The sequence below is a fragment of the Clytia hemisphaerica genome, unplaced genomic scaffold (genome assembly GCF_902728285.1).
Source record: "Clytia hemisphaerica strain Z4C2 unplaced genomic scaffold, Clytia hemisphaerica genome assembly, whole genome shotgun sequence".
NCBI lineage: Eukaryota > Metazoa > Cnidaria > Hydrozoa > Leptothecata > Clytiidae > Clytia > Clytia hemisphaerica.
The window spans coordinates 43687-49614 of NW_027103904.1; positions in this window are offsets into that span (position 1 = coordinate 43687).

Consider the following 5928-nt stretch of genomic DNA (forward strand, 5'->3'; position numbering starts at 1 on the left):
AAGAAGGAAAATGTCATCTTTCCGGAATGCAGCCAAAATTTAAAAGTACACTCCTGTCTCAGTGCCCCGATGGAACTTTTTACCTCAGTGGGGATGAAATTTCTACCGAAATTCCCAATGGGATAGAAAATCAATTGTTTCCAGCTCAAAAAATGCCAGTACACAGTGAGGATGGTCTTGGAGTGCAATTTTTTCCATTCAATCTCAAATGGGGATAAAATTATAGGGAAATTTCTCAGTGTGGCTAAAATTTTAGAGTTATTTTCTACCAATTTTTCCAGTGGGGTGGGGGGTTTACCGGGTCTGTGTGACAGGAGTGTAAAAGTGGTTTTGAAGTATTTGTCAACAAAAATGATAGAGAAAAGCCGCAGCTATCGGATAGTCAGTTTTCTTTAGGGAATAAATTGCACACGGCTATCAATAAAGACTTGCCAAGAGTCTACTCTTTCATGTGTAAAGGTTACATCATGAATATCATAAATACAATAGATTTAATTGTTTAAACTTGAACGATGTGTTACACACACAACTAGTCACGTGGTCATAAAAATGTATAAAATCAGTTACTCATCATCTTTACGACCACTTATCATTTGGCTTGGAATCAGTACAGGCGTTTAGTGATAAGTATCTGGTGAAAGTATTTCAAACAGACTTTTGTGTGGAGAAGGTGCTGAACGCTCACAAATAAAACAAAGAACAAGAAGAAGAAAAAGAAGATCTTTATTTGTGCAAGGTAACCTTTTAGTGATAGCTTCTGTCTTATCAAGAGTTGTATTATAGTAAACGTTTTCAATCCTTTATTTTCAAAGTTTTATTTTTACGTTTCATACCAGGTAAAGGACTGTGTCTTGCTATTTTTTTATTATGCTGATATAAGCAAAAAAATGTTTTCCTTTTCCTTGTTCGGTGTATTTTCGTTTCATTGCATCTCGTGAGGCTTCTTTGTTTCTTTTGCATATTGCGTTGCAGATAATAGCCCCTCAAGGGAAATTAAAGTCTATTTCAAATCAGCTAGCAGTGTTTTTTCAAACCTCAATAACTTTTGATAGAATTTTAAATAGTTAGCGGTTTTGCGCTCGTTAAAAAGATAACCCGGAGCGGAATATTATCAAAAAAGAAAAAAAAATGGAAAAAACCAAGATGAAAAATCAAGAAAAAGAAAATCAACTTCTTGTAGAATAATGCTATGATATTCATTTTTGTATCAGAAACTCTTCAATCTTAAAACGTCATAAATGCGAAAAAAGATTTAAAAAATATTCATTCAATATTCAATCAAAAAATACAGCTCAAAACTTTGACTTTGTTGACTTAAAAAAGGGCTCTTTTTTGTTGTTTTTTTTTAATGATATTTGAAGTCAATCATTTATAAACTTTGGACCATATTTTTCGATGGAATAAATTTTTTTGAATTTCTTTTTATATTAATCAGTAAAGGACACCTTCAAATTAGCCTATCATAGGCTGATTAGCCTATCATAGGCTATTTAGACTATTTTATATAGGCTATTTAGCCGAAAATCGATTAAAACCTCGATTTCTGACGAAATATAAATAGTCGCGTCTTCTCTAAGGAATACATGGTTTCTCATTGTCAGAGAAATGCTCATGACAAATTTTGACTTTGGGTCAATTTTGGTTTAGGAAATATTCCACTTTTTGGTACTGCGCATGCGCAGGGTAAGAAAATCGGGCTTTTTGAAAAAAAAATTTTTTTTAACAAACATGTGTTTTTGTACACAGCACTTCATTATCAGAAAATTAGCCTATAATCGGTTAGTTAGCCGATGGGTAGTAAATTTATTCATATTTCTGTTTCCAAAATTGAATCTTATATCAGTTTAAGTGAAAAAGATTCATTTGGCTTTGGGCAATGAAGTAATGGTGAAAAATAGACGCGACTATTTATATTTCGTCAGAAATCGAGGTTTTAATCGATTTTCGGCTAAGTAGCCTATATAAAATAGTCTAAATAGCCTATGATAGGCTAATTTGAAGGTGTCCTTGACTGTTAATGATGTTCTAAGATCAAAGAATCACTCCCGTGAAAATGATAATTATAGCACAATTATTGAAGAAGTTGATTCTATTCTTCTTCATTTTCAATCTTTATCTTCTGATCTTTTTTGAGTTTTTTTTTTATAACACTCCACTCCTGTTTGTCTTTTCAACGAGCACAAAATCGCTACTTAATTCAAATTTTATCAAAAGTTATTAAGGTTTGAAAATACACTGCCAGATAATTTGAAATAGACTTTATATTGGGTTTATATTTTGTACCTTATTGGTATTATATTTCTTCGCGTGTATTAAATTTTGCGGGTATTTAATTTCGCGATATTTTAGGCCAAATTTCGCGAAATTTATTACTGTTTAAATTTTTCAAAAATACAAAATCGCGAAATTAAATAAACGCGAAAAATTTTCGAAATAGGTCAAAAATCGAGAATATTTATTTGTTACACTTAGTTACTATTTTTGTCACTAGTTTTGTTACTATTTTTGGTATGTTTGCACCCAATACGTTGTGTTTCAAGCGAAATCAGTCATTTTCTTGCCTTATTCCCACTTTTTGAAAATGCCCAATTTAGTGAATCGCGAAATTTAATATACGTGAACATTTCCAAAAACTGGCCATTCGCGAAATTTAGTACACACGAAAAACGTTTCCTGGAAAAAAATTCGCGAATCGCGAAATTTAAAACACGCGAATAATAATACCAATAAGGTAACTATTTTGCTTGTAAATTCAACACAGAGAGAGAGAGTAAGAGAACGTTTTTGTGTGCTGTGATACTGGAAGCAAAACTATTTTTACTGTCGTTTTTACAAGAACTTGAAAACTCATTAGGCGAATGCCCTATCTTTATTTAGTCTACGGTTACATGTATTGAATTCTTAGAATGGCTAACCAGGGAATAGTCAACGACCTGATGAAGATGACGGAGTCCTATATGGAGCTTCCAACTGATCAAATGTACACCATCATGTTGGATTCGTTTAAAAATTGTGAGAAAGTCGCTTTCTTCTTCAATAAGGACCCAAGAAAAACAACACAGTACGCTTACACAGATGTTACCGATAACGTTCATCATCTTTCTACTGCAACAATTTGTAATAATATGAGTCAGGTTTGTTAGTTGATTTTGATTTAGCGCTTTCAGTCCCAGAACTTTGCACTAAGAATTAGTATTGGTCTGTTTCGATTCTTACACTAGTCAACGTGCCCTTTTTTGGGCTATAAGTCGGGAGTTTCACTTGAGATTTCGAGACAGGGGTTCTACTGGGGTTGTAAAACAGGCGTTTCAACTAGGACTACGTCATAAGGGTTCCACTTGGGTTTTCAGATGAGGGTACCACTTGGGTTATGAAACAAGGGTACCACTTTGGATTACGAAACAGGGGTTCTACTGCGATTATGGAGACAGGGATTTCACTTGGGGTTATTAGAAAGGGCTTTTATGACGACTACTTTATACTAAAATCAACAATTCTAAATTCCTTTCCAGGTTTATGATTGGGATTTTGATAGTTGTGTCTACTCTGATAATACTAATAGTAATTTGATCTCCGAATATTTCAAATTGGAATTCGCTCAATTGCTGCTAGCAGAACAGTGTAAGCAGACATACACGTGTATGAACACTGCATTGCAAGCTAAAGAGGCTTACAGCAAAGCTTTGGAAGATCTTTACGTACAGGTATGCACCATACACAAGCTTTTTTAGAAAGCCAGTTGACATATAATTACAGTATTACGCTCATTTAACTTTATATGCTGAGGCCAGTAAATTTTGACCCAAAAAATATGACTAGCGAACAAGGTGACGGCGTTAACATTGAATTGTCAAAGAGGCTATAATTGCATAGCTTCTAATTTCCCAATTTTTGTAAAAGCATGAAGGTAATAAAGATAGATTAAGAGTCAATGCATTTTGTTCTATTCTGATTTATCCTTGGAAGCAAACAGCTGTTTGGAAAAAAAGTAATAATTGAAAAAAAATGAAAAAAGTTCGCATAATACGCACAATACTCCAAACTTCTAGGGAAAGCTGCCCATAAAGCCATCGATAGATTTAAAAAAGAATTGCATGTAACGATTTAGTCTGTACTCAAACCCGATATCTACGGCTAATTGCAAAATTCATTGCTGTACTACGATAATCGTGAGATACACTCTGGTACAGAGTAGTTACGATTAGGCAATTTGCCAGAGTATGAAGACTGCTGCCCACTCAGACGTGAAGATTTTAAGATAAGAAACTTTCAATGATAATGTGATGCAACTCTCAATGTTAACAAAATGCCAGCCCAAAAATGTATCCTTATGAAATTAATACATTATTTTAGTCTTACATCAGCTGAAACTATTTCGAATCACATTTTAACAAAGATCTTCGGCAGAATTAAGTTTTTAAAAAACAACCGAGCAGTCTCTTTCTGTTCTTATAAAGTCATAAGTTGATGTTTTTTGCTTCCAATGATGGTACATCAAAGAAATGTCACTTTGAATAGATTTATAAAAGATTTCAACGACAATTTAGTTCATTACCGAGATGTTTTCTCTCCATCTTTATCTTTATTACCTTCGCGGTAAAAGTAAAGCCTTAAAATTTTGCTGGACTTCAGTGGATTTATCAACTTTAGGGGCTGTACATTGTCTGTCAGCTGATTTTACGTTAACAGTTGCGTGATTTTAGTAGAATTAAGCTGGCCGTATTTCCTTTTCATTCCAATGTGGCTTCTCGCTTTCTTAAACTTTTGGCACTTTTTAACCTTATTATGATTCTTAGAAAGACTGCTTTTTCAGAGTTACAAACAAAGTTTCATAAGACTGGATTTCTTTTCGTGTAAACATTTTGAGAAACTTTTGGGGATGTCAAAAAGGGACTTTAATCGAAGCCCAGCACCCATTTCCTTACGTACCTTCCCATTCCAAATAAATAACATATGCGCATGAATTAATTGTTTCTATAGGAAGAGTTTATCATCGACACCATTGCAAAGCAAATCATTTTAAAGAATGTGAACCCAGCTTCCATGAAGTTGTTTGTCTTGAAAATGCTGGAAACGAAAAAACTTGATGAGATTATTAAACGTTGGAAGGATGTGCTTGGACCGGATTTAGAAAAACAAGTTGATCTGGCTGAAGGATATGTTAACGGCTCTGAAATTATGGAGGTATGTTGAGTGTAATTTACGCACGCCAATTCTTTTGGGCGATTTCTGAAACTTTCCTTAAAGCAAACTCAAGCAAGATCTCGCGTCAATGCAACTACTTCTCCAATATTTTGAAAATCTCTGGGAACTCTTCACAGGATTTCACAGGCGGCATAGATTTTGGCATGATTCTTGCTTGTATTTTTTAAAGATTTTGTGTTGATCAACAGAATAGACGTATAAAACCCCTGCTCCAAAACAGGTCTCTAAAACAAACTGGTAAAACGAATGAGCTATGAAACGAATAGAAATAATCTAAATCATTTTTTGCTTTTTCGTTTTAATATATGACTTTTGATTTTGTATTACCAGTATTACATTGCATTCGATTTGTTAACAAAATTGACCTTGGGGAAAGGGACACTCAAGGTAAACAACTGACCTTACGTGCGATCCTTAAGGGTCATTTTTCCATACTTCCCAAAGTCGAAATGAGTAAAGATGAGAAGTACATTCTAAAGTGGGTAAAATTTGGAAAATCTGACCATATTTTGCCTATAAAAAGATAGAGAAATTAAAAAAAAACCGTCGATTTTTCGCCTGAATTTACACAAATTCGGCTAAATTTTCTTTGCACTGTAAGGGTCCGATCTCAAAGGCCTAATATTTGGTCGCACGTTTCGGTCACAAAAATCCAAGTAAAAACCGGGCAAAAGTTTTTAAACAGTTCACATAAGCTAAGTTATCTCAACTTTTCTTTCTAGG